Source organism: Dendrobates tinctorius, unplaced genomic scaffold, assembly GCF_039654945.1.
Source record: "Dendrobates tinctorius isolate UK_male_01 unplaced genomic scaffold, ASM3965494v1 ptg000138l, whole genome shotgun sequence".
NCBI classification, from domain to species: domain Eukaryota; kingdom Metazoa; phylum Chordata; class Amphibia; order Anura; family Dendrobatidae; genus Dendrobates; species Dendrobates tinctorius.
Window position 1 is genome coordinate 23,791,920 of NW_027361806.1, and position 19,054 is coordinate 23,810,973.

Consider the following 19,054-nt stretch of genomic DNA (forward strand, 5'->3'; position numbering starts at 1 on the left):
CATCACACATCCTCCATCCCATAGTCGAGTGCCCATATACCCATGATATCCTCCATCCCATAGGCCCGTGCCCATATACCCATCATACATATCTCCTCCATCCCATAGTCGAGTGCCCATATACTCATCACACATCCTCCATCCCATAGTCCCATGCCCATATACCCATCACACATCCTCTATCCCATAGTACCGTGCCCATATACCCATCATATCCTCCATCCCATAGTCCCGTGCCCATATACCCATCATACATATCTCCTCCATCCCATAGTCCCGTGCCCATATACCCATCATACATATCTCCTCCATCCCATAGTCCCGTGCACATATACCCATCACACATCCTGCATCCCATAGTCCCATGCCCATATACCCATCACACATCCTCTATCCCATAGTACCGTGCCCATATACCCATCATATCCTCCATCCCATAGTCCCGTGCCCATATACCCATCATACATATCTCCTCCATCCCATAGTCCCGTGCACATATACCCATCACACATCCTCCATCCTATAGTCGAGTGCCCATATACCCATCACACATCCTCCATCCCATAATCCAGTGCCCATATACCCATCATAAATATCCACCATCCCATACTCCCGTGCCCATACACCCGTCATACATATCCACCATCCCATAGTCCCGTGCCCATATACCCATCACACATCCTCCATCCCATAGTCGAGTGCCCATATACCCATCATACATATCCACCATCCCATACTCCCGTGCCCATATACCCGTCATACATATCCACCATCCCATAGTCCCATGCCCATATACCCATCACACATCCTCCATCTCAGTCGAGTGCCCATATACCCATCATACATATCCACCATCCCATACTCTTGTGCCCATATACCCATCATACATATCCACCATCCCATAGTCTCGTGCCCATATACTCATCATACATATCCACCATCCCATAGTCCCGTGCCCATATACCCATCACACATCCTCCATCCCATAGTCCCGTGCCCATATACCCATCATACATATCCACGATGCCATAGGCCCTTGCCCATATACTCGTCATACATATCCTCCATCCCATAGTCCAGTGCCCATATACCCATCATAAATATCCACCATCCCATACTCCCGTGCCCATATACCCATCATACATATCCACCATCCCATAGTCCCATGCCCATATACCCATCATACATATCGTCCATCCCATAGTCCCATGCCCATATACCCATCATATATATCCACAATCCCATAGGCCCTTGCCCATATACTCGTCATACATATCCTCCATCCCATAGTCCCGTGCCCGTATACCCGTCATACATATCCACCATCCCATAGTCCCGTGCCCATATACTCGTCATACATATCCTCCATCCCATAGTCCCGTGCCCATATACCCATCATACATATCCACCATCCCATAGTCCAGTGCCCATATACCCATCATACATATCCACCATCCCATAGTCCAGTGCCCATATACCCATCATACACATCCTCCATCCCATAGTCCTGTGCCCATATACCCATCATACATATCCACCATCCCATAGTCCCGTGCCCATATACCCGTCATACATATCCACCATCCCATAGTCCCGTGCCCATATACTCGTCATACATATCCTCCATCCCATAGTCCCGTGCCCATATACCCATCATACATATCCACCATCCCATAGTCCAGTGCCCATATACCCATCATACACATCCTCCATCCCATAGTCCCATGCCCATATACCCATCATACATATCCTCCATCCCATAGTCCCGTGCCCATATACTCGTCATACATATCCTCCATCCCATAGTCCCGTGCCCATATACCCATCATACATATCCACCATCCCATAGTCCAGTGCCCATATACCCATCATACATATCCTCCATCCCATAGTCCCATGCCCATATACCCATCATACATATCCACCATCCCATAGTCCAGTGCCCATATACCCATCATACACATCCTCCATCCCATAGTCCCATGCCCATATACCCATCATACATATCCACCATCCCATAGTCCCGTGCCCATATACTCGTCATACATATCCTCCATCCCATAGTCCCATGCCCATATACCCATCATACATATCCACCATCCCATAGTCCAGTGCCCATATACCCATCATACACATCCTCCATCCCATAGTCCCATGCCCATATACCCATCATACATATCCTCCATCCCATAGTCCCGTGCCCATATACTCGTCATACATATCCACCATCCCATAGTCCAGTGCCCATATACCCATCATACATATCCTCCATCCCATAGTCCCATGCCCATATACCCATCATACATATCCACCATCCCATAGTCCAGTGCCCATATACCCATCATACATATCCTCCATCCCATAGTCCAGTGCCCATATACCCATCATACATATCCACCATCCCATAGTCCAGTGCCCATATACCCATCATACACATCCTCCATCCCATAGTCCCATGCCCATATACCCATCATACATATCCTCCATCCCATAGTCCCATGCCCATATACCCATCATACATATCCTCCATCCCATAGTCCAGTGCCCATATACCCATCATACACATCCTCCATCCCATAGTCCCATGCCCATATACCCATCATACATATCCTCCATCCCATAGTCCAGTGCCCATATACCCATCATACATATCCTCCATCCCATAGTCCCGTGCCCATATACCCATCATACATATCCACCATCCCATAGTCCAGTGACCATATACCCATCATACATATCCTCCATCCCATAGTCCCATGCCCATATACCCATCATACATATCCACCATCCCATAGTCCAGTGCCCATATACCCATCATACACATCCTCCATCCCATAGTCCCATGCCCATATACCCATCATACATATCCTCCATCCCATAGTCCCATGCCCATATACCCATCATACATATCCTCCATCCCATAGTCCCATGCCCATATACCCATCATACATATCCTCCATCCCATAGTCCAGTGCCCATATACCCATCATACACATCCTCCATCCCATAGTCCTGTGCCCATATACCCATCATACACATCCTCCATCCCATAGTCCTGTGCCCATATACCCATCATACATATCCACCATCCCATAGTCCCGTGCCCATATACCCATCATACATATCCACCATCCCATAGTCCAGTGCCCATATACCCATCATACATATCCACCATCCCATAGTCCCGTGCCCATATACCCATCATACATATCCACCATCCCATAGTCCAGTGCCCATATACCCATCATACACATCCTCCATCCCATAGTCCCGTGCCCATATACCCATCATACATATCCACCATCCCATAGTCCCGTGCCCATATACTCGTCATACATATCCTCCATCCCATAGTCCCATGCCCATATACCCATCATACATATCCACCATCCCATAGTCCAGTGCCCATATACCCATCATACACATCCTCCATCCCATAGTCCCATGCCCATATACCCATCATACATCCATCCCATAGTCCCGTGCCCATATACTCGTCATACATATCCTCCATCCCATAGTCCCGTGCCCATATACCCATCATACATATCCACCATCCCATAGTCCAGTGCCCATATACCCATCATACATATCCTCCATCCCATAGTCCCGTGCCCATATACCCATCATACATATCCACCATCCCATAGTCCCATGCCCATATACCCATCATACATATCCTCCATCCCATAGTCCCATGCCCATATACCCATCATACATATCCACCATCCCATAGTCCAGTGCCCATATACCCATCATACATATCCTCCATCCCATAGTCCAGTGCCCATATACCCATCATACATATCCTCCATCCCATAGTCCAGTGCCCATATACCCATCATACATATCCACCATCCCATAGTCCAGTGCCCATATACCCATCATACATATCCACCATCCCATAGTCCCGTGCCCATATACCCATCATACATATCCTCCATCCCATAGTCCAGTGCCCATATACCCATCATACATATCCTCCATCCCATAGTCCCATGCCCATATACCCATCATACATATCCTCCATCCCATAGTCCAGTGCCCATATACCCATCATACATATCCACCATCCCATAGTCCAGTGCCCATATACCCATCATACATATCCTCCATCACATAGTCCCGTGCCCATATACCCATCATACATATCCTCCATCCCATAGTCCAGTGCCCATATACCCATCATACATATCCTCCATCCCATAGTCCCATGCCCATATACCCATCATACATATCCTCCATCCCATAGTCCAGTGCCCATATACCCATCATACATATCCACCATCCCATAGTCCAGTGCCCATATACCCATCATACATATCCTCCATCCCATAGTCCCATGCCCATATACCCATCATACATATCCTCCATCCCATAGTCCAGTGCCCATATACCCATCATACATATCCTCCATCCCATAGTCCCGTGCCCATATACCCATCATACATATCCTCCATCCCATAGTCCAGTGCCCATATACCCATCATACATATCCTCCATCCCATAGTCCCATGCCCATATACCCATCATACATATCCTCCATCCCATAGTCCAGTGCCCATATACCCATCATACATATCCACCATCCCATAGTCCAGTGCCCATATACCCATCATACATATCCTCCATCACATAGTCCCGTGCCCATATACCCATCATACATATCCTCCATCCCATAGTCCAGTGCCCATATACCCATCATACATATCCTCCATCCCATAGTCCCATGCCCATATACCCATCATACATATCCTCCATCCCATAGTCCAGTGCCCATATACCCATCATACATATCCACCATCCCATAGTCCAGTGCCCATATACCCATCATACATATCCTCCATCCCATAGTCCCATGCCCATATACCCATCATACATATCCACCATCCCATAGTCCAGTGCCCATATACCCATCATACATATCCTCCATCCCATAGTCCAGTGCCCATATACCCATGATACATATCCACCATCCCATAGTCCAGTGCCCATATACCCATCACACATCCTCCATCCCATAGTCAACCATTATGACATCATAATGAGGGGCGGGGCTTGATGGAGCAAAATTGTTTTGGTGAATTGGAACGCGCGGGGTTAAAATTTCGCCTCACAACATAGCTTAGGACGCTCTCGGGGTCCAGACATGTGACTGTGCCAAATTTTGTGGCTATAGCTGCGACGGTGCGGATGCCAATCCCGGACATACACACACTCACTTGAGCTTTATATATTAGATGAATGTGTGTGTGTATTAGGGTGACCGCAAAAAATCGATGTCGGAATTTTGTCCGTCTGGACCCCACAAAACGATTCCCCTTTCCAGATATTGAGATAGCCAAAATTTGAGCTCGATCAAACGACGTTAACCCGTGCCGCTCGTCTCTCAAAGTTTGAAAAAATCCAAATTGAGGTATTTTAAGATTTAGGTATTTTGCATAGTCTGTTAGACTATAAAGAATGTGACAACAACATTGCAGAAATAGCCCTGACCAAATTTTCGAACCATTTGCGGTATTTGAATGCAGAGTTGGTGGGATTCTCGTTTTTTGATCCCACCATTACAGACAATGAAGAGTTGTTAATGGCTAATAAATTGCTCAGTAGCACAGATGAACCATCAGAGCACGCTAGGGTTGTAAATCCAAAAGTTAGGAAAGAAAAATTAAAAGAGGTAGGAAGTAACCGACTTTAACGACCTTCTGACAAAAGATGAAGAACAAAAGCAATATGTCCTGCAAGTTGTAAGCAAATGCCGAGCGTTATATTCTGACGTTTCAAAAACTACTTTAACAAAAGCTCTAGAATAGATTAGATAACTATGTAAAATTATCAACTCGTGTAGGTTAGCGTGCTCTGATGGTTCATCTGTGCTACTGAGCAATTTATTAGCCATTAACAACTTTTCATTGTCTGTAATGGTGGGATCAAAAAACGAGAATCCCACCAACTCTGCATTCAAATACCACAAATGGTTTGAAAATTTGGTCAGGGCTATTTCTGCAATGTTGTTGTCACATTCTTTATAGTCTAACAGACTATGCAAAATACCTAAATCTTAAAATACCTCAATTTGGATTTTTTCAAACTTTGAGCGACGAGCGGCACGGGTTAACGTCGTTTGATCGAGCTCAAATTTTGGCTATCTCAATATCTGGAAAGGGGAATCGTTTTGTGGGGTCCAGACGGACAAAATTCCGACATTTTTTCCCCCCCATATGAGATCCGGTCACCCTAGTGTGTATCACCAACCAATCATGAAGCATCTTTCATTTCACCAGAGCTGTTCAAAAGAAGCTGAGCTGTGAATGGTTGCTATGACCAACAGTTTTCCTTGCAGCCAATCACTAAGCATCTCTCATTTCACTAGAGCTGGTTAAATGTAGCTGAGCTGTGATTGGTTGCTATGACCAACAGTTTTCCCACTTGACAACACCTCAGCAGACACTGACATGGTGGGAGAAATATATCATCCCCGGGAACATAAGCTCCCAGCCATTGTCTGCCCCCCAGAAAGGGGCAGAGAGCACATGACAAAAATGCATCCCCCCTCCCGTGCCCATATACACATCATACATCATCCATCCCGTAGGCACGTCTTCCCTCTTAAAAGGGATCATTGGTATGGAACTCAGAGCAAATCCATACAGTGTTGTGGTTCTGACCCCAGGGTCTCCTAAAGGGATCATTGGTATGGAATTTAGGGCAAATCGACTCTGCGCTTTGGTACTGACCCCATGCCTTTCTTAAGGGATCCCCGGTATGGAAGTCAGGGCAATTGCCTTCAAATGCTCTGGTACTGACCACAGGCTCTCTTAGAGGGATCTCCGATATGGAAGTCAGGGCAAATCCACTCAGCGCTCTGGTTCTGACTCCAGGCTGACGGGATGATGTGGGATATTAGGAGTAGTAGTCCGGTAGCTTTGGATGATGGGATGATGTGGGATATTAGGGGTAGTAGTCCGGTAGCTCTGGCTGACGGGATGATGTGGGATATTAGGGGTAGTAGTCCGGTGGCTCTGGCTGACGGGATGATGTGGGATATTAGAGGTAGTAGTCCGGTGGCTCTGGCTGACGGGATGATGTGGGATATTAGAGGTAGTAGTCCGGTAGCTCTGGCTGATGGGATGATGTGGGATATTAGTGGTAGTTGTCCGGTGGCTCTGGCTGACGGTATGATGTGGGATATTAGGGGTAGTAGTCCGGTGGCTCTGGCTGATGGGATGATGTGGGATATTAGTGGTAGTTGTCCGGTGGCTCTGGCTGACGGTATGATGTGGGATATTAGGGGTAGTAGTCCGGTGGCTCTGGCTGATGGGATGATGTGGGATATTAGGGGTAGTAGTCCGGTGGCTCTGGCTGATGGGATGATGTGGGATATTAGGGGTAGTAGTCCGGTGGCTCTGGCTGATGGGATGATGTGAGATATTAGGGGTAGTAGTCCGGTAGCTTTGGATGATGGGATGATGTGGGATATTAGGGGTAGTAGTCCGGTGGCTCTGGCTGATGGGATGATGTGGGATATTAGGGGTAGTAGTCCGGTGGCTCTGGCTGATGGGATGATGTGGGATATTAGGGGTAGCAGTCCGGTAGCTTTGGATGATGGGATGATGTGGGATATTAGGGGTAGTAGTCCGGTAGCTTTGGATGATGGGATGATGTGAGATATTAGGGGTAGTAGTCAGGTGGCTCTGGCTGATGGGATGATGTGGGATATTAGTGGTAGTAGTCCGGTGGCTCTGGCTGACGGGATGATGTGGGATATTAGGGGTAGTAGTCCGGTGGCTCTGGCTGACGGGATGATGTGGGATATTAGGGGTAGTAGTCCGGTAGCTTTGGATGATGGGATGATGTGGGATATTAGGGGTAGTAGTCCGGTAGCGTTGGATGATGGGATGATGTGGGATATTAGGGGTAGTAGTCCGGTAGCTTTGGATGATGGGATGATGTGAGATATTAGGGGTAGTAGTCCGGTGGCTCTGGCTGACGGGATGATGTGGGATATTAGGGGTAGTAGTCCGGTGGCTCTGGCTGACGGGATGATGTGGGATATTAGGGGTAGTAGTCCGGTAGCTTTGGATGATGGGATGATGTGGGATATTAGGGGTAGTAGTCCGGTGGCTCTGGCTGATGGGATGATGTGGGATATTAGGGGTAGTAGTCCGGTAGCTTTGGATGATGGGATGATGTGGGATATTAGGGGTAGTAGTCCGGTGGCTCTGGGTGACGGGATGATGTGGAATATTAGGGGTAGTAGTCCGGTGGCTCTGGCTGACGGGATGATGTGGGATATTAGGGGTAGTAGTCCGGTGGCTCTAGCTGACGTGATGATGTGGGATATTAGGGGTAGTAGTCCGGTGGCTCTGGCTGACGGGATGATGTGGGATATTAGGGGTAGTAGTCCGGTGGCTCTGGCTGACGGGATGATGTGGGATATTAGGGGTAGTAGTCCGGTGGCACTGACGGGATGATGTGGGATATTAGTGGTAGTAGTCCGGTGGCTCTGGCTGACGGGATGATGTGGGATATTAGGGGTAGTAGTCCGGTGGCTCTGGCTGATTGGATGATGTGGAATATTAGGGGTAGTAGTCCGGTGGCTCTGGCTGACGGGATGATGTGGGATATTAGGGGTAGTAGTCCGGTGGCTCTGGCTGATTGGATGATGTGGAATATTAGGGGTAGTAGTCCAGTGGCTCTGGCTGACGGCATGATGTGGGATATTATAGTGAATGTGGCTATGCGGAGTGGGCGGGGCTATACACTCAGCTTTATATATATAGATATAATCATTATAATTTGTTATATCTAACCGTAGTTAGTTACTATGCCCAGGCAGCGCCGGGCTCTTCAGCTAGTCTATTATCTATCTATTATCCATCTCAACATTTCTACAGTATTTCAAAAGTTAGTTTTAGTTGATATGTAGATTTCAGTATTCATTAAAGAAGTTGTGTGAGCAGCACAAAACTTTCCCCTGTGCATGGAATATGTGAAAGATAACAAACGCCGTCATACTTACCTACCAGCCCCTACCCTGATGCAGCGCAGGCTTTTGATTGCCTGTAGTTCGATAACTTTGAGCAACGCTTCATCATCATCAAACATTTGAGAGCGGCGTGCTTTTAAGAATGCAAAATAGAATTTTTTCTTCTGCCAATCTCTCTGGTTTTGTCTGCCTACAACTTTATAGACAGGAAATCAAGAGCAGAGAAACAAAACACACTCAACCTGTCCATTCTTCCTGCATAAAGATAAAGACCTGACATCACTTCCTGTATAGAAACAAAGACCCAACATCACTTCCTGTATAGAAACAAAGACCCGACATCACTTCCTGCATAAAAACAAAGACCTGACATCACTTCCTGTATAGAAACAAAGACCTGACATCACTTCCTGTATAGAAACAAAGACCCAACATCACTTCCTGCATAAAAACAAAGACCTGACATCACTTCCTGCATAAAAACAAAGACCTGACATCACTTCCTGTATAGAAACAAAGACCTGACATCACTTCCTGTATAGAAACAAAGACCTGACATCACTTCTGATACTTTCTGTAGAGATCAAGATACCCATCCTATTTCCTATAGAGATAAATGCCCATTCTCACTTTCTGGAGATAGAAACCTAAACACTTCCTGTAGAGAGATAGAGACCCACCTCCATTTCCTGTAGAGAGATAGAGACCCACCTCCACTTCCTGTAGAGAGATAGAGACCCACCTCCACTTCCTGTAAAGGGATAATGACTTGCTTCCACTTCCTGTAGAGAGATAGAGACCCACACCTACTTCCTGTAGAGAGATAGAGACCCACCCCTACTTCCTGTAGAGCGATAGAGACCCACCCCTACTTCCTGTAGAGAGATATAGACCCACCCCTACTTCCTGCAATGCTTCACGAGATTTCTGCTACTAGATGCGGATTACATTTGCTAACAGGCAGAGAGAAAAACAGAAGAGACCCACCACAGACCGTGATGAATAGACTGTCCGGCCGCAGGTGTTCTGACCCAAACTGATTAGTCTCCTAGGTATAAAAGAGGCTGTTGCATTCTGGTCAGAAGACTCCAGGGTCCGAGCTCAGACCACGACAAAGTGATATGTGATTTCAGCTGTATAGGGATTTTTCTGACCAATTATTTTGTGAGAGCAGAGGATTTGGAGCTCTTTATTCGAGGATGACAGAGCTCTGACTGCTGTAAAAACGTATTAAGAAATGAATAATCACAGAATTTTTTCTGGATTTATCTAAAGTGTTGCTGGACATTCACTGACGATTTTCTGTGACCCAATAGTGGGTGACCCAGTCTCTCTTTTTATGTTGTGGCACCTGACAGCAGATGATTCATCTGGGAGGTGCGGGCTCAATAGCGCTTCTTTCTACTCTCTTCCTACACGTACAGTCAAGCATTTTCCTTTCTAACAAGAGGCTCAGTTCAGAGCCTTCACCTAACGGGGCTGACAGTCAGAGACCACCCCACTTACCGAAAAAAGGAGTCCTGATTATTTTGTGCTCACAATGAAGTAGAGTTGTGTGATGTGCTCCGACTCTATCCAGACCTTTATACTGCCGGTGCCGTCAACTCAGCTCTAACAAAACGCCTTTATTCCGAAGGCTGAGAGACGGCGAGGACAATGCATTGCATAGAAATCTCACATGCGGCAGGAATTGCTAAAAAGACATATCTGAATGATAGTTTGTGGATTCATCAAAAGCCTTCATGACCTGCAGTACAATCAACTGGATGCCGCATCGCTGGAGTCATGTGCAGCATTTGTTACTGCGGGGGGGGGGACACAATGATACAGGCCCCACCTAAGGATCTGCAAGGTTGGACAGCTGTGTCCTTTTCTACCTACCTCGTGGGTCTAAATATGTGACGATAAGTGGCAGGAGATGATTAGCTTCTTGAAATTAATAATAAAAAACATAATTTTATGATACTCAGTCAGGAGATGTTTCTGCTTTATGTGTACCGGCTTTTGTTAGCAGGGACCATATTCAGTTTATGCTGTGAGCGATCTGAGACCTCAGCAAAATTCACAGAAACTTAAGAGTGACACAGAACATAATATCTAAATGGTGCCTGAACTTTCAGTGGGGGCATTTTTTTCTCTCTATAGGAAGCAGGGGTGGGTCGCCATCTCTACAGGAAGTGCGGACAAGCCATTGTCTAAGTACAGGAAGTGAGGTCAGTCCTTTATCACTCTATGGGAAGTGAGGCCAGGGCTTTGTCTAGCTACAGAAGATGAGGTCAGGAATTTGGCTCTACAGGAAGTGAAGTCAGGTCTAAGTCATGCTACAGGAAGTGAGGTCAGGTCTTTGTCTCTCTACAGGAAGTGAACTCGGGTCTAAATCACGCTACGGGAAGTGAGGTCAGGCCTTTGTCTCTCTACGGGAAGTGAGGTCAGGCCTTTGTCTCACTACAGGAAGTGAACTCTGGTCTAAATCACGCTACAGGAAGTGAGGTCAGGTCTTTGTCTCTACGGGAAGTGAGGTCAGGCCTTTGTCTCTCTACGGGAAGTGAGGTCAGCCCTTTGTCTCTCTACGAGAAGTGAGATCAGGCCTTTGTCTCACTACAGGAAGTGAACTCAGGTCTAAGTCACGCTACAGGAAGTGGGGTCAGGCCTTTGTCTCTCTACGGGAAGTGAGGTCAGGCCTTTGTCTCTCTACGGGAAGTGAGGTCAGGCCTTTGTCATTCTATGGGAAATGGGGATGGGGCTTTATCTTTCTACAGAATGTGAGAGAAGGGCTGTATCTCTGTTCAGGAAGAGTAAGCAAGTCTTCACATGTCTACAAGAAGTGGATGAGAGTATTTCTTTTTTTCCCAAGAAGTGGGGCGGTCTTTTTCTCTACAGGAAGTGGAAGCGGGTCTTTGTCTCTCTACAGGAAATGGAGGTGGATTTTTCTCTCTATAGGAAGTTGGGGGGTCTTTGTCTCTCTGTCTCTCTATAGCAAGTGGAGATGACACTCTCTCTCTACAGGAAGTGAGGTCAAGTCTTTGTCTCCCTACAGGAAGTGAAGTCAGGCCTTTTTCTTTCTACAAGAAGTGAGGTCAGGCCTTTGTCTCTCTATAGGAAGTGAGGTCAGGCCTTTGCCATTCTACAGAAAATGGGGATGGGGCTCAATCTTTCTATAGAAGGTGAGAGAAGGTCTGCAACTCGGTACAGGGAGTGGAAGCAGGACTTCACATGTCTACAAGAAGTGGGTGCGGGTATTTGTTTTTCTACAGGAAGTGGGGCAGTCTTTGTCTCTCTACAGGAAGTCTAGGCAAGTCTTTATCTCTATAAAAACTGGGGGAGGGTATCTCAATAAGAATTGGGTGCGGGACTTTGTTTCTCTACAATAAGAGACGCTGTATTTATCTCTCTACAAGAGGTAGGGTTGGGTCTTTCAATTTCCACAGGAAGTGGGGGCAGGACTTTTTCCTTCTGATCCAGCTCTCCGATCTGTCAAACCGCATTCAGGCAGATCAGAGATGAGAGTTTTCAGTTGATAAGCCATTCGACAATGGCAGGAGAAATGCATGCTGGGAATTTGGGGAAATAGAAGCTCCAGCACCTATAGTGCAGGCTGAATGCAGGTGAAAAGAAACCCCCAACTCAAAAAGAGTGAAAGTCGAATTACAGTGTATGAGGAGAGTTCTTGGACCCTATAGACTGGAGTATGCACTAATATCATACTTAACTTATTATGGGGGAAGAGAGGCCATGTTTTTTCTGAGACTCGGTGCAAAGTCCGGTTGGATCATTTTAAGGCATCGATGGTGATTTTTGGGATTTGTGTGCGGTAGGTGCTCTTTAAATACACAGTGCTTTGCTCTTCTCTTTGACCATCAATATTAGGATAATGTCAGGTATTTACCGGCCTACATGCGGCACTAATGTAAGTAATAGCGCAGTAAAAGGTCGAGGCGTATGTGACTCGTGCCTCCGAGATCCTGGCGTAAATCTAAATGTGCACCAGGTCGTTAGTGCTTCTCTCCAGTTTCCATCCCAGTCAGTTATTAAGCAGAGGATTTCTATAATTAGTGGTATAAAGGCCCTGATGGACAAGATGCGGAGGTTTATGTAGGGAGACAGCTGATGTATGAGTAAGTACATTATATTTAGAGTCAATGGCCAGCAGAGAATGCATTATGTTTTCCAGGCTAATGAACTGCTTCATTAAGAACGTGTCCCTAATTCTCTTGGCTAGACCGCGCAGTTCTTCTTAATAGCAACATGGCTCAGTGCCCTGCTTTGAGTTAAAGACGCCACTTCATATAGAAATCAGGCTTACTAAGGAAGAAAACATCCTTTGTTTTCCACTAAATCAATCTGTCTTTTGTTTCTTTTTATTTTTGCTTCCAGAAATAGCGCCCCCCTGTCCACAGGCTGTATCCGGTATTGCAGCCCGGTTCCAGAATATTTCATTGTGGCTTTTTTTTTCCCAAACGGTTTTCTTATGTCAGCTCCGTTTTACTATATGTCCTTTAGAAACATCTGCACAGAGAAAAACTCATTTCAGTCGATTGCATGTAACATGCCCAATTTCAGTCGCCGCAGGATCTCAAATCTGCTAAATTTGTTTTTGTTTTTTTGTTTCCCCCCCCCCCACAAAATTTTTTCATCTTTGCAAAAAATTAATTGTTTTCCCATACTGATCTGCAAGAAGTGTAATTAGGAGCTTTATAATTGCTCTCATTTTACAGGAAAAATATCTTCTAAAATTAAAATCTTAAAGGGGCTTTCCAGACTTATCATGTTGATGACCCATATAAGACGGATGGGCGTCCGATACAAATCAGCTGATTTCAGCTGGATAAATACAGTAAAAAAAGCCAAAGAGTGCAGTGCTGTACGCCATGTAGTGGCCGTCCTCGGTATTACAACTCAGCACCTATTGAAGTGAATGTAATCTGAGCTGTAGTACCAAGAGCGGCCACTACCCAATGAATGGCGCTGTACTGTTTGGTTCCGTTCACAGTTTTCATCCAGCCGACCCCAAGGCATCTATATGATGTGCTTGGAAAAAAAACAAGGATAACTTAAAGGGGTTTTCTACATATTTTGTTATTGAAACATTGAGCGTAGTCTAAAAATAAAAAATAAGGTGCTCCTCTCATAATACTGCTTGTCCTCCTCTTCTGGCAATGATGTAACCGCTGCAGCCAATCACTGGCCATAGGGGCAATGTGCTAGTCACATGCCCATCCCATTTGGCAAAACAAAATTTAGAGACTGTCAGGAGAGGAATAGTAGAGTAAGCTTTTTTTTTTTTATTTATAGACTATGATGGGCCATGTCTTAAAGAAAAAAATAGTTTTTAGTGATTAGTTTCAAAAATCTATTTTGAAGCCCTTAATGGAGAGGATTCCTAGCATTCATGAAATAGCTGGAACACTGGCTACAGAACGTCTCCGCACATCTAGGAATATCGTGGACATCCCATTGATTTCAATGGGAACTGTGTAATGCTTCATTTTACCTGCGGACGTGCTGCAAAGAAGTTGAGCACTTGCTGTTAGGTTTCTCCACAGATAACTGTTCTGCCTTCATAAACGTTGACAAAGTGTGCAATCTAGCATACAGCATAAACCACTGTTCTGTCTTCCAAAATAAGCAGACTGTTCTCTGTAGTCTAACTTGTTTATTGGTGAAGAGTATAGAACATGCGGTAAAAGTACAAGGAATACAAACAACATGGGTAAGTATTGGGCAGATGATCACACAGCTAACACCATTACAGGAAGTATACAGTGTGATGCAAACTTTACATGGAATACACAGGTGTCTAATTACATCTACTGAGCACTGACTGCTATACAGCTAATAACATCTCTGTAACACTGCATTGCAAGAAAAGATATTAATCTTACCAGATATGCTTTACCCGGATAACTAACTCAAGTAGGGGAGTTACAGGAGGACAAATAAACACGTGTGTCCTATGAAATACACAGAAGAAAATGGCATCTTAGTCATCCCAGAATACATTGCTTCAATCCCACAATGTAACACTCTGTTAAAGACAGGCTGTAAATGCTATTAAAGACACAACTATAAATTCAGCCACCACTAGCTGGTGCTATAACTAAACCTGCATATAATACAACCATATTTACCCTATATTCAGAGGGCAGAACAATAACAGTTGGTCATTGAAGGTCTTAGCAGCGGGATCTGCTTATTTTGGTAGGAAGCTTATAAGAAAAAGGAGCTGATGAAAGTAGACACCTCTATTAAAGATGAAAGACAATATGCATCTTCTTAAAGGGGCAGTCTGATTTATAAATGGCTGGAGGACTTGCTACTGGGAGTTTCCACAACTAACAGCAATGGGTGAATTTTCTTTCCATTTTGATGTCATTCAGTGGGGTAATTATTCCCTAAAATCCACAGGCTGAGATGTTCGATGTAAAACTAAAAAAAAAGCCTCAAAATGACTGAAAAATAACACCTATGTTTTAAAGAACATAAAGGGCACAAATATAGAATCCAATCTTGAAATGATGAAAAAATTGTCTTTAAGCGCCTGAAGGTGGGAAATTACCGGGAATAGGACGTTTGTGTTTTATAACTTTCCCTTTAATGCCGTATATCCTGAGATGACTTTTGCAAGATGATCAAATATGAACAAGCGTGATTGTGTGAGATCATGGGTATTCTGCCTGGAGACGTTTATGCTACACGTGCCCATTTGTAGCCACCCAGTGGTTGTGATGGGAGTTGCAGTCTGTTGAGGATTTTGCTACAATGTTACTATATTGAGAAAACAAAAAGCAAAAAACACAAATATCCTGAGCTAAAAGTAAAAAATATACTGCAAATAATGCATAAAGGTAATAATAATAATAAGGGTATTTAGTAAACATAATTTTGATCAAAATAATGTACAAGCCATCCCGCCACGTCACGGCAACCCTTGTGGGACAGTCCCTACTCTAGTATTTAAAACCTTATCACTTGCCAAGTGGCGTGAATGTGAATAAGGGTCGAGCGGCTGAACCACTTGTAACAGCTTAGGCCAGACTGGATGGCTTTCCCAGCTCAGAAAGAGGGCGGTCACACCCATATATGCACTGAATGCACAATGAAATGAATAAAAAACAAATCTGAACTGAGAAAAGTAAGTTAATGTGTATGCACAATGTAAGTGCATATTAACACATGACCATTAGCCAGAGAAAACAAAAAGCAAAAAACACAAATATCCTGAACTAAAAGTAAAAAATATACTGCAAATAATGCATAAAGGTAATAATAATAAGGGTATTTAGTAAACATAAATTTTGATCAAAAATTACTATATTGAGTTTGTATTGTAAGAAATTGTAATCCTTAACACAGTTTGTGGAAAGGCAGAAGTGGGCCCATCTGTGGGACGGGCGCTTGATCGGCATCTCAGAAGCCCCATATGTGACCTTTACACCTGGTGGAGCTGGAGGCCGAGGTGTGGATGGTGTCTTTTTACTCTTATGCCCTATGATCTCCTGTTCGGATGCTTTCTTACCCCGCTGGGATACCGTGGGAGCTTATTACACGCCGGATAATTCAATGTGCCTTCGTGATCAGCTCCTCCGTGGGCTCCGTCCTCCGTTCTGCTCAGGAAACAGAAACATCTTTATTAAACATGATCTGTGGTTGTTGATTAAATTGACCTTTTTAATTCAATGTTTTTTTATCTCTTGAATTAAAGGGTAGGATGAAGAAATTACAAGAACAGCAAGTACTGAATTGATAGGAATATTAAGTTCCCATCTGAACACTAATCACCACTTACAGATGTCGGGAGAAGAAGCCAATGAGAGCGGTGAGGTCCTGACAGATGATGGCGCACAGGTGTCCCCTACACAAAATATCACCTCTGGCTACATAGTTGCCTCTTGATATAATATATGGGTCTTCCTAAATGTTGTTGGTTTTAGGGAATGGATAAATGGCCAATTACCCTGCCCCCATTTACTAGGAGTCCCCAGGGACAAACTGGAGGCGCTCACTAACATTCAGTGGGGCAGGATGGTATATTGATGTCATGCAATGACTGATATTACGTTTGTTACCATATCTAATCTAACGGATATTTTAGAACTAAGGAAGCAGGTGTACTTACTTTGAATCCAGGTCAGAATGTTTTGGGGTTTCAGTGCTAAAGAGTAAAAAAAGGCCAGGAGTCCAAAGTATTTAGTCTGTTTATACCCCCGCAACCTGACTGAGAGCTGTGCAGTCTTTGCTTGACAGAGGCAGCTTGTACTGAGCAGTGTGAGGTCAAACCAGCAGCAAGGAGGAAGTCGAAGTCAAGCTAGGTAGGCAAAGATTCAGCAGTCATAGGGAGGAGGGACACTGAGGAGCTATCAATCAGGCTAGGTGGGAAGAAAACCATAGTGGCGGGGAGGAAGAACACTGAGGAGCTTCCAATCAGGATAGGTGGGTAGAAAACCATAGTGGCGGGGAGGAAGAACACTGAGGAGCTTCCAATCAGGATAGGTGGAGAGAGTTCAGTAGTGATAGGGAGGAGAGACAGTGAGGAGCTGTCAATCAGGCTAGATGGGCAGAGAATCAGTAGTCACAGGGAGGAGGGACACTGAGGAGCTGTCAATCAGGCTAGATGGGCAGAGAATCAGTAGTCACAGGGAGGAGGGACACTGAGGAGCTTCCAAACAGGGTAGGTGGACAGAGATTCTGTAGTGACAGGGTGGAGAGACAGTGAGGAGCTGTCAATAAGGCTAGATGGGCAGAGAATCAGTAGTCACAGGGAGGAGGGACACTGAGGAGCTGTCAATAAGGCTAGATGGGCAGAGAATCAGTAGTCACAGGGAGGAGGGACACTGAGGAGCTGCCAATCAGGCAGGGTGGGCAGAGATTCAGTAGTGACAGGGTGAAGAGACAGTGAGGAGCTGTCAATAAGGCTAGATGGGCAGAGAATCAGTAGTGACAGGGAGGGGGGACACTGAGGAGCTTCTAATCAGGGTAGCTCAGTAGAGAGTTAGTAGCAGCAGTAAGGAGAGACATGAAGCGCTGTCAATGAGGCTAGGTGGGTGGAAATTCAACCACAGCAGGGAGGAGGAACACTGAGAAGCTATCAATCAGGTTAGGTGAGCGGACATTGAGATACACCTGTTCAATCTAAGTACACCGGACTCATCAGGTCTAAAATATCTATTAAATAATGTACATACATTGTAGTATGGTGAAACTTAGTGACAGATTCACTTTAAGAGCCATTATACAGTTCCAAAAGCAACATCGGAGAACTTCTCCAACTTGGCGGACCTGTCCTACCCATGCGGTATATGGACCATCCATGTGAAGCTCTGTAATGCTTCATTTCACCTGCGGCTGTGATGAATGGAGATCAAACACTTCCGGTTGTTATCATTGAAGTGGACTTCGCCTGTAAATATCCTTTTTTTTTAACCTGGATAGGATCACTAATACCGCACGGTGTCAGTTTATTTTACGGTAGGTGTCAATAGGAGACATGGGTAACTTTTCATCTAGACGGCGGGGTCAGAGGCTTCCATTGTGGGGTCATATCGGAGAATACCATTCCTGTTAGATGTTTGCAAAAGAAGGAAAAGCAGAACGAGTACCGAGCCGACCTACTTGCGATTCCCCCATATCCAGCGCCGCTCTTCCTTTTTACCTTACTCTTTCGTATACGTTAAAACCTTTTAGTAAACCAAACGCAGAGGCTCACAGATATTGATCATAAATACTGTACATTTTTTCTCTACTTAATATTGACTACTTAAGTGCATTGCCGCCAGAGAGCCTGCGCCATACCGCCATAGGAACGTTATCATTGGTAATTAGGTATTCAGTGCAGCCGAGCAGCCCAGAGTCGCCAGGTAGGTACTATGTCTAATTCTAATCGGTGAGGTTTGATGCGAGCAGAATCTATTACATCCCGATGAAATATTCATACTGATAACGTTCTATCTTGTGCTGATCATTCTTACATTCACATAGATTGCTCTTGTCAGATCTGCTTGGTAAGGGAAGTTTCAGCAAAACTTTTCTCTGTTCTCCAACTTCTATGTGTGTAAAAAATCCTCAGAG

General features: G+C 45.1%; 1 long non-coding RNA gene across 2 annotated transcripts in view; it reads left to right on the forward strand.

The window, feature by feature from the left end:
* The window catches only part of LOC141048823 (uncharacterized), a 51,767-nt gene that overhangs the window by 6,893 nt on the left and 25,820 nt on the right, over nt 1-19,054 (forward strand). For both annotated transcript variants that reach the window (XR_012220160.1, XR_012220159.1), the window contains exon 2: nt 16,692-16,805. This is a non-coding gene — a long non-coding RNA (uncharacterized lncRNA). The remainder of the gene's footprint in view (nt 1-16,691; nt 16,806-19,054) is intronic.